Source organism: Larus michahellis, chromosome 2 (genome assembly GCF_964199755.1).
Source record: "Larus michahellis chromosome 2, bLarMic1.1, whole genome shotgun sequence".
Taxonomy (NCBI): domain Eukaryota; kingdom Metazoa; phylum Chordata; class Aves; order Charadriiformes; family Laridae; genus Larus; species Larus michahellis.
Genome location: NC_133897.1, coordinates 168,939,105 through 168,948,866, shown reverse-complemented (window position 1 = coordinate 168,948,866; position 9,762 = coordinate 168,939,105).

Here is a 9,762-nt window from a genome sequence, read left to right as displayed (position 1 = left end):
GGCTTGTGTAAGGTTCTGGGAGCTCCCCCGTGCTGCCCTGTGCTGTTGTTTTTGCTGGGGCCATAGTTCCTACGAGAGGTCTTCTAGCCCTTTTCCACCCACCCCGATGGTCTCTGTAGCCCTGGCCTTGTGTTGGGTGAGGTTGGAAGAGCCTTGTGAGAAGAAAGGAAGTGGAGGCGTTTGAGGCTGAGATGCAAGAGAACTTTATTGAGGGAAAAGATTGCAAAGGCAGAGGTGCTATGGGGAAGGGAGATGGTCTGAGGTATTAGTAGGGCAACCATCAACCAAAGTCCCCTGCACGAGAGAGATCAGCTACGAAGGGTGGTGGCGATGGCCCTTAGCAGGGGTAGCAGCCTCTTCTGCCACCGTAGCAGCCAAGGCCTCCCAAGCCGTAGCCGAGGCCGAATCCGAAGCCGCCGGAGGAGATGGGCACTCCCTGGGCGCTGAGTTCATTGCCCACGGCAGCGGATGCGGAGGATCCGACAAAGGTGCTCTGGGGGAAGGAGGTGAGGATGGGTCCTGGCAGGGTGACCTGCACGGTGGAAGGCTGGATGACGACGCGGGAGGCCTCGCACTGCCTGACGCAGGGCTCGTTGCAGCTGTTAGCCAGCGGGGTGGGTCCGCAGGGGCTGCAGAGGTTGTTGCAGGCCATGTCTGTGGTGTGGAGTTTCCCTGGAAGAGAGGGTGTTGAGAAAGGTGAGGGTGGTGGGGGTGTGAGGTTTGGTTTTGGAGGAGGGCGAGGGAGTGTGGAGGGCTGTTGTGGTGCTGTGGGGAGCGTGGCAGTGGGGAGGCGTGAGGGCTGTTGAGGCTGTGGGCAGAGCGTGGTGGAGGAGAGGGGCCAGGTGGTTGAGAAGAAGGAGGGTCATGGGGTTGAGACTCACCTTGTTGAGGGTGGAGGATAAGGCGTGAGGAGAAGTGTGTGAGGGAGAGAGGCGCCGGGCCGCCTTTTATGCTGGTCGTGGAGGGGCGGGACAGGCTTGGCGCATGACGGTGTTTTTCAGCAATGAGTCATTCCGTGCTGCAGCCACTCAAGGAATGATGTGCGTTGCGTTTTCCTTACCATAACAGCCCCTTTTCATCTTCTCCTCACGTCCATCTCACCCTAGTGGCAGCTTTTAAGTTAGAGTAAGTAGTTTGAGGGATGTGCATGCATGCAGCGTTTCAGGGTATTCAGGAGACATGGCCAAAGCATACCAGAGGTGGTGTGTCATAAGTGAGGTCATTTTGTGTCAGTTGTGTGGTGTGGTTTGCGGGTGCGTTGTGAAGAGGGGGCCCCATTTCCTCACAGCCCTGGCAGGCCGGCCTGGGCTTTGGAGGGGTGCAAGGTGTTCGCCGCTGCCCCAAGGTCAGTGAAGACGGAGTGGGAGGAGGTGCTCCAGGCACTGGAGCAGAGATTTCCCTGCATCTCATTTTGAAGACCATGGTCAAGCACGTTGTAGATATGCAGCCCATGGCGGTCAATGGTGGAGCAGATATCTACCTAGAGCCTGTGGAGGAACCCCCGCCGAAGCAGGTGGATTCCCAAAGGAGGCTTTGATCCCATGGAGAGAAACCAGTGCTGGAGCAGGTCTTTTGGCAATAAACTCGTTAAAGTTCTGCATCCCAGCATGAGATGCCTCCACTTCCTTTCTTTTCCCAAGGCTCTTCCAACCTCATGCAACACAAAGCCAGGGCTCGGGAGGCAACTGGGGTGAGTGTGAAAAGGGCTACAGGACCCCTCTTAGGAAGTATGTCCCCAAGAACAGCAGCACAGGGCAGCACAGGGGGGCTTCCAGAACCTGACACAAGCCCTCCACTTGACCAAACAAAGCCTTTGCAATACTAAGGCACTTTGAACCACCATTCTGCCAAAGGCTCCCCATGGCAGCACACGCTTCACTAACTCTCTCCCCCAGCACCACCCCTTGGCCAGCACAGCAGGCAGAATCACAGCAAACAGAATCATCGACTGCATAAGGAACCTCTGGACATCATCTACTTCAACCCAAACTTCTCAAAGGGGTCGCCTCCAGCAGGCTCTACAGGACCACATCCAGTCAGGTTTTCACTATCTCCAAGGATGGAGACTCCAACACCTCCCAGTGCAATCTTTTTCCCACTGCTTGACCAGCCTCATGCTGAAAAAGGCTTGCCTCCTCTTCCAAGGAAATGGCACAACTTTTCATCTTTCTCCATGAACACATTCCCTGGCCGTGGGTGCCCATGAGAAGAGTCCGACTCCCCTGTCCTCATTCCCTCCTGCCATGGGTTCAGCTAGGAGAGACTTGACTTTCTTGCTAGCAGCTGGTGGAGTTCTGTGTTTTACATTTGGGGTGAGAATGCTGTCAACAGCCCATTAGAGGTTTTGGTTGCTGTAAGTACTCAAGGCTTTTTCTGCTCCTCATACCGCCCAACCAGCAAGTAGGCTGGCAGTGCGCAAGAACTTTGGAGGTGACATGGCCGATACAGCTGACCCTAGCTGACCAAAGGGATAGTCCATGCCATATGACATCATGCTCAGTATAAAATGTTGGGAAGAAGAAAGAACAGCTGGATGTTTGGTGTTATGAGGTTTCTATTCCCAAGAAAACAGGACGAGTCATGAAGCATTGCTTTTCTGGACCCTGATCCGAGCCATGAGCTGGCAGTTTCTCCAGCAGAATGCTGTGGGAAATGGCATGAAAGACTTTTCTAAAGCCCAGGTTACCAACATCCACGGCCTTTCCCTCATCCATCCCCTGTGAGGTTACCCTTGTCACAGAAGGAGATTGGCTTAGTCAGGCAGGACCTGACCTTCATAAGGCCATGCTGACTAGAACTTAATACTTGGTTGTCCATTACATGCACTGTGCTGGTATTAGGTATCATCTTCTCCATAACCTTTCCCGGCACTAAGATCAGACTGAAATGCCTGTGTACCAAGCCCTCAAACAAGAGAAGCACTAAGACACCCACAGAACACATGCAGGGAAAAAGCCCAGGCCTAAAGACAGGCTGAGCGAGCTGGCAGCAGCGCAGGGAGGGAGCGAATGCCATGGAAGGGGCAGCACCTCACGCCTGCAACACCATCAAAGTTTCAACCACCCTGGCAGGGCTGCAAGAAAATGAGGCCCCCTCTTCAAAACGCAACCACAAACCACACCACAGGACTGCCATGGGATGACCTCACTGAAGACACCCCACCTCTCTATGCTTTGGTGGCGTCTGCTGAATTCCGTGACACAGCATCCATCCAAACCCTCCCAACTACCTACACTCACTTAGAAGCTGCTGCCAGGGCCAAATGGAGACGACCTCAAGAGGATGACATGAAAAGGGACTGTTGTGGGAAGGAAGACACACCCCATGTCATTACTTGAGTGCCTGTACCATGCAAGAGCTGCTTGGTGAACAAAAGTCATGCGCGAAGCCTGTCCCGCCCCTCCAGGACCAGCATAAAAGCCGGCCCAGTGCCTCTCTCCCTCACACACTTCTCCTCACGCTTTATCCTCCACCCTCAATAAGGTGAGCCACAACCCCCTGACCCTTCTTCTCCTCACCCACCTGGCCCCTCTCCTCCACCATGCTGTGCCCACAGCCTCAGCAGCCCTCACGCCTCCTTACTGCCACGCTCCCCACAGCCCCACACCAGCCCTCCACACTCCCTCGTCCTCTTCCAACACCAACCCTCACACGCCCATGACCCTCACCTTTCTCTACACCCTCTCTTCCAGGGAAACTCCACACCACACACATGGCCTGCAACGACCTCTGCGGACCCTGCGGACCCACCCCGCTGGCTAACAGCTGCAACGAGCCCTGCGTCAGGCAGTGCGAGGCCTCCCGCGTCGTCATCCAGCCTCCCGCCGTGCAGGTCACCCTGCCAGGACCCATCCTCACCTCCTTCCCCCAGAGCACCTTTGTCGGATCCTCCGCATCCGCTGCCGTGGGCAATGAACTCAGCGCCCAGGGAGTGCCCATCTCCTCTGGCGGTTTCGGCTTTGGCTACGGCTACGGCTTGGGAGGCCTTGGCTGCTACGGTGGCAGAAGAGGCTGCTACCCCTGCTAAGGGCCATCGCCACTAACCCTGGCACCAGCCACCCTGGCACAAGCCACGGCTTGCATTGAAGACGCACTTCTAGGTAGTTGCTGGCACAGGATTGTATCGTCCATGGCTCCTCCTCTCAAGACACCAAGCAAGGGAGGAGGGAAGGGGCAAGCCCAAGCTGTCTGCAACCATGGCCCATGTACCTCCTCCTCTTCTCCCACTTCCTTCTTTGCATCGCCCCTTCGGCTATGTCCACTACACTCTGCTGCAAACACTTGCTGACAACTCAAAGACCTCCAGGGTGCCATTTCCCCTCCCAGCCAGGAAGACCTTGATGCTCTGGCAAGATCTTCTCTCACAAGCGACCTCGAATGAAGGTCAGCCTACCTGCAGCTCAGACTGGCTCCCTTCCACTTGGCATTCCTGCCTGTGCACTGCTTTGCCTCAATAAAGTTCTCCTGCATCCAAAACTGAGATGCCTTCGCTTTCTCCTTCCGTGGTTTTGGCCGGATTGGCCAATCACAATGACAGATGTCCCCCCTTCCCAAAGAGAGGAGAGGAAGAGATAAGAGGACCTGTCCTGTCCGCTCCTCCTTACAGGTGTCACCCTTCTATGCTTTTCCACTTCTGACCCTCTAACGAGGCAAATAACGAAGTTAGCTGACCTCGCTTGTTATAGGGATAAGTCTAAGCGAGAGCGTCTCTGCGTACCATTCCTTGGTATAATCAGGTCTTGTCACTCAGTGAGAGTGAACACTTTCTAAACAATATGCTGTTAATTTCCCGGTTTAGTCAGTTAGAAGAGGCCCAGCTAAAACGTAAAAATACAAACCAGAAAATTGGTTCTGTTTTACCTCAAACCAGGACACTTGTCTCCAGTTGCTCCCAACTGCAGCCGGCACAGTGACAGGGCTCCACGCACCATCACAGTGGGTGTAAAAAGGCAAGAGGACCTCTCTTAGGAAGTATGTCCCCAGCTACAACAGCAGCACAGAGCAGCACAGGGCGGTTTCCAGAACGTGACACAAGCCCTTCACTTGACCAAACAAAGGCTTGCACATGCTAATGCACTTCTACTGCAGCCTCTGACACAAGCTCCCCATGGCAGCACACACTTTGCCAGCTCTCTTCCCCAGCATGACCCTCTCACCAGCACAGCAGGCAGAATCACAGCAACAAGAATCATTGACTGCCCAAGGATCCTCTGGACATCCTCTACTTCAACCGAACCTGCTCAAACAGTGTCAGCTCAAGCAGGCTCTCCGCAACCATGTCCACACAGGTCTTCAGTATTTCCAAGGACGGAGGTTCCAACGCCTCTCTGCGCAACCGGTTCCAATCTTTGACTACACTCACGCTGAAAACAGCATGCCTTCTCTTCCAAGGAAAAGGCGCCTCTTTTCATCTTTCTCCATCATCACTTGCCCTGGTTGTGGGCACCTGAGAGAAGAGTCTGACTCCCCTCTCCTCATTCCCTCCTTAGTAAGGTTTCAGCTGGGATAGAAGTGACTCCCTTCCTGGCAGCTGGTAGGGTGCTCTGTTTTGCATTTGGGATGAGAATGCTATTGACAGCCCACTACTGTTTTTAGTTCTTGCTAAGCACTCAAGGCCTTTTCTGCTCCTCACACCACCCTGCCAGCAAGTAGGCTGGGAGGGCACAAAAAGCTGGGAGGAGACACAGCCAGCACAGCTGACCAGAACTCACCAAAGGGATAGTCCGTGCCGTACGACATTATGCTCAATACATAATGCTGGGGGAAGAACAAAGAAGGCGGGAGGCACTCTTGGAGTTATGACATTGGTCTTCCCAAGAAACATCACGCATCATGGAGCCCTGCTTTCCTGCAGGCAGCTGAACTCCTGCCTGCCCATGGGAAGTAGTGAAGGAATTCCTTGATTTGCTTTGTTTGCGTGAACAGCTTTTGCTCTCCTTATTAAACTGTCTTTCTCTCAATGCACAAGTTGGATGTGGACAAGCTGGATCAAGTGGCTGAGGCCAAAGGTATGAGATTCAACAAGTGCTGGGTCCTGCACTTGGGTCACAACAACTCCTTGTAATGCTACAGGCTCAGGGAAGAGCGGCTGGAGAGCTGCCCGGTGAAAAAGGAGCTGGGGGTGTTGTTTGACAGCCAGCTGAGTATGAGCAAGCAGTGTGCCCTGGTGTCCATAAAGGCCAGTAGCATCATGGCGTGTTTCAGGTGATAGGACAAGAGGAAATGGCCTCATTTTTCACCAAGGGAGACTCTGGATTGATCGTATGAAAAATGTCTTCTCCGACAGGGTTGTGAAGTGCTGGAAGAGGCTGGCCAGGGAAATGGTTGAGTCACCATCCCTGGAAGAACTGAGAAGACACATAGATGTTGTGCTGCGGGACACGCTTTCCTGGTGCACTTGGGAGTGTTAGGTTAAGGATTGGACTTGGTGATTTTAAGGCTCTTTTCCAACCTGTCCTGGTTCCTTTGGGGATAGGCTCAATTTTCACAAGGAGCTGGCCACGGGATACAGGTACTCGATGCCATGAGATGCTGTGCCCACTGTATAGCTGAGGGAGCTTCCTGGGGGAGGGAGTCGGAGATCGCTGCTTGGGAGTGGGCTTGGGGCTCCCCAGGTCAGGCTGGTGAGTGGTGATAAATGAATCGGTTTTGTACATTCCTCTGCAAGTTCTGTTGTTCTTGATTTCCTCTATCCTCTGCTGTTCTGTTAAACTGCCTTTATCTCAAGCCGTGAGTTTTCCCTCTTTCTTCCGATTCTCCCCCACATCCCGCAGCTGTGGGGGCGGTGAAGGAGTGGCCGCATGGTTCTTTGTTGCCAGCTGGCATTCCCCCAAAACACAACCTCAATGATTCTGTGATTTCTGGAAGGCCATGGACTTAGTGGAGCAAGGGGAGTGCAGGGCCACCCAGATGCTGAAGGGACTGAAGCATCCTTCATTGAGGAGAAGCAGAGAGAGCTGGGAGGTTTCTCAGCCAGGAGGCAAGGCCACGTTCATTGATGAGCTGTCATCAATGTCTCTAAATCCCAGATGGGAGTTTCAGTGGTGCAAACCCAGCGAGCATTGAGAACCATGCAGCCGCTCGCTCGCTTCCCCCTCGGCAGGATGGGGGAGAATCAGAAGAGGAAAAGTGAAAAAATGCGTGTGCTGAGGTAGAAATAGTTCTGTAGGTAGAGCAAAAGCCATGAGTGGCATCAAAGAAACCAAGGAATTCTTTGAATACTTCCCATTGGAATGCAGGTGTTCAGCCATGTCTCCAGGAAAGAAGGGCTCCATGATGCACATCAGTTATTTGGAAAGACAAACGCCGTACGTCCGTTCATTACACTGTTCTTTCATCTTTGCCATGCATTACATACCGAGCACGCCTTCACCTGGCATGGACTATTTTTTGGTCAGTTGGGGTCAGCTGTCCTGGCCATGTCACTTCCCAGCCTTTTGTGCACTCCCAGCCTACTCGCTGGCAGGGCAGTGTGAGGAGCAGAAAAGGCCTTGAGCGCTTAGCAACAACCAGAAAGAGTAGTGGGCTCTCACCGCCATTCTCATCCCACATGCACAACCTAGCCGTCTACCAGCTGCCAGTGAGAAAGTCAACTCTATCGCAGGTGAAGCGATGTCAGGAGGGAACGAGGAGAGGGGAGTCAGACTCTTGTCATGGGTGCCCATGGCCGAGGAATAGGGAATGAGAAAAGCTGAAAAGACGTGCCACTTCCATGGAAGAGAAGGCCAGCCTTTTTCAGTATGACCATGACCGTGGTCTAACAGGTGAAAAGGGGTTGTAGAGAGAGGTGTTGGAGACTTCATCCTTGGAGATACTGAAACCCTGACTGGACAAGGCTGTGGAGTGCCTGCTTGAGTTGACTCTCTTTGAGCAGGTTTTGTTGAAGTAGATGGTCTCCAGAGACTCCTTGTGCAGTGAATGATTGTGTTTGCTGTGATTCTGCTTGCTGTGCTGGTGAGAGGGTCATGCTGCGGAAGAGAGTTGGTGAAGTGCGTGCTGGCATGGGGAGCTTGTGTCAGAGCCTTGGTTGGAAGTGTGTTAATATGTCCAAGCCTTTGGGTAAGTGAAGGGCTTGTGTCAGGTTCTGGAAGCCCCCCTGTGCTGCTCTGTGCTGTGGTTGTTGCTGGGGCCATAGTTCCTAAGACCGGCCCTGTGGCCCTTTTCCACCCACCCCGATGGTCTCTGTAGCTGTGGCTTTGTGTTGAGTGAGGCTGGAAGAGCCTTGTGACAAAAAAGGAAACGGAGGCATCTCAGGTGGAATGCAGGAGAACTTTATTGATGGAAAAGAATGCAAAGGCAGGAATGCCAAGTGCAAGGGAGCTAGTCAGAGTTGCAGGTAGGGTGACCATCATCCAAGCTCCCTTGTGTGAGAGAGATCTTGCCAGAGCAGCAAGGTCTTCCTGCCCCACAGCGGGAGTTGCACAGTGGAGCTCGTTGTTGGGCTCTGGCTTGTCAGAATGTGTTTGCAGCGGAGAGTAGTGGATATAGCAGAAGTTGAACTGCAAAGAAGGAAGTGGGAGAAGAGAAGGACTGTCCCCATCCCTCTTCCTTGGAGCCTTGAGATAAAGATGTGTGGACAGCAGGTCTATGTGCTATGAAAGAGCCAAGGATGTGTCCTCCATCAATACCGTGGCTTCCAGGCTGTCAGGGTTTTGTCAGGGGTGGTGGTGAGGGCCCTTAGCAGGGGTAGCAGCCTCTCCTGCCGCTGAAGCAGCCAAGGCCTCCCAAGCCGTAGCCAAGGCCGAGGCCGAAGCCGCCGGAGGAGATGGGCACTCCCTGGGCGCTGAGTTCATTGCCCACGGCAGCGGATGCGGAGGATCCGACAAAGGTGCTCTGGGGGAAGGAGGTGAGGATGGGTCCTGGCAGGGTGACCTGCACGGTGGAAGGCTGGATGACGACGCGGGAGGCCTCGCACTGCCTGACGCAGGGCTCGTTGCAGCTGTTAGCCAGCGGGGTGGGTCCGCAGGGGCTGCAGAGGTTGTTGCAGGCCATGTCTGTGGTGTGGAGGGTCCCTGGAAGAGAGGGTGTTGAGAAAGGTGAGGGTGGTGGGGGTGTGAGGGTCAGTGTTGGAGGAGGGCGAGGGAGTGTGGAGGGCTGTTGTGGGGCTGTGGGGAGCTGGAGGAGAAGGGCCAAGTGGGTGAGGAGAAGGAGGGTCAGGGTGTTGAGACTCACCTTGTTGAGGGTGGAGGAGAAGGCGTGAGGAGAAGTGTGTGAGGGAGAGAGGCACTGGGCCGGCTTTTATGCTGGTCATGGAGGGGCGGGACAGGCTTGGCGCATGATGGCGTTTTCCACAAACAAATTTGCATGACACAGCCTCACGAGTAATGACGTGGTTGTGTTCTTTGTTTTCTGAAATTCTCCAATTTCATGTTGTCTTATTGATGATGTGTCCACTCGGCCCTGGCGGCAACTTTTAAGTGCCAGTAGTAGAGGCCCTAAACATTGTGTTGATGGCACGCGTCAGGGTTGTCAGAAGACGTGACCAAAGCATAAGAGAGGTGGGGTGTCATCAGGGAGTTCATGCCGTGGCAGTTGTGTGGTGTGGTTTGTGGGTGCGTTGTGAAGAGGGGGCGTCATTTCCTCGCAGCCCTGGCAGGCTGGTCTGGGCTTTGGAGGGGGGCCAGGCATTAGGCGCTGCGCCTTGCATTGCGCTTGTTCCTTCCCTGCCTTGCTGCCAGCTCACTAAGCCTGTCTTTGGGCATGGCCTTTCCTGTTGGGTGTGCTCTGTGGCTGTCTTGGTGCCCCTTTTGTTTTTAAGGTTGT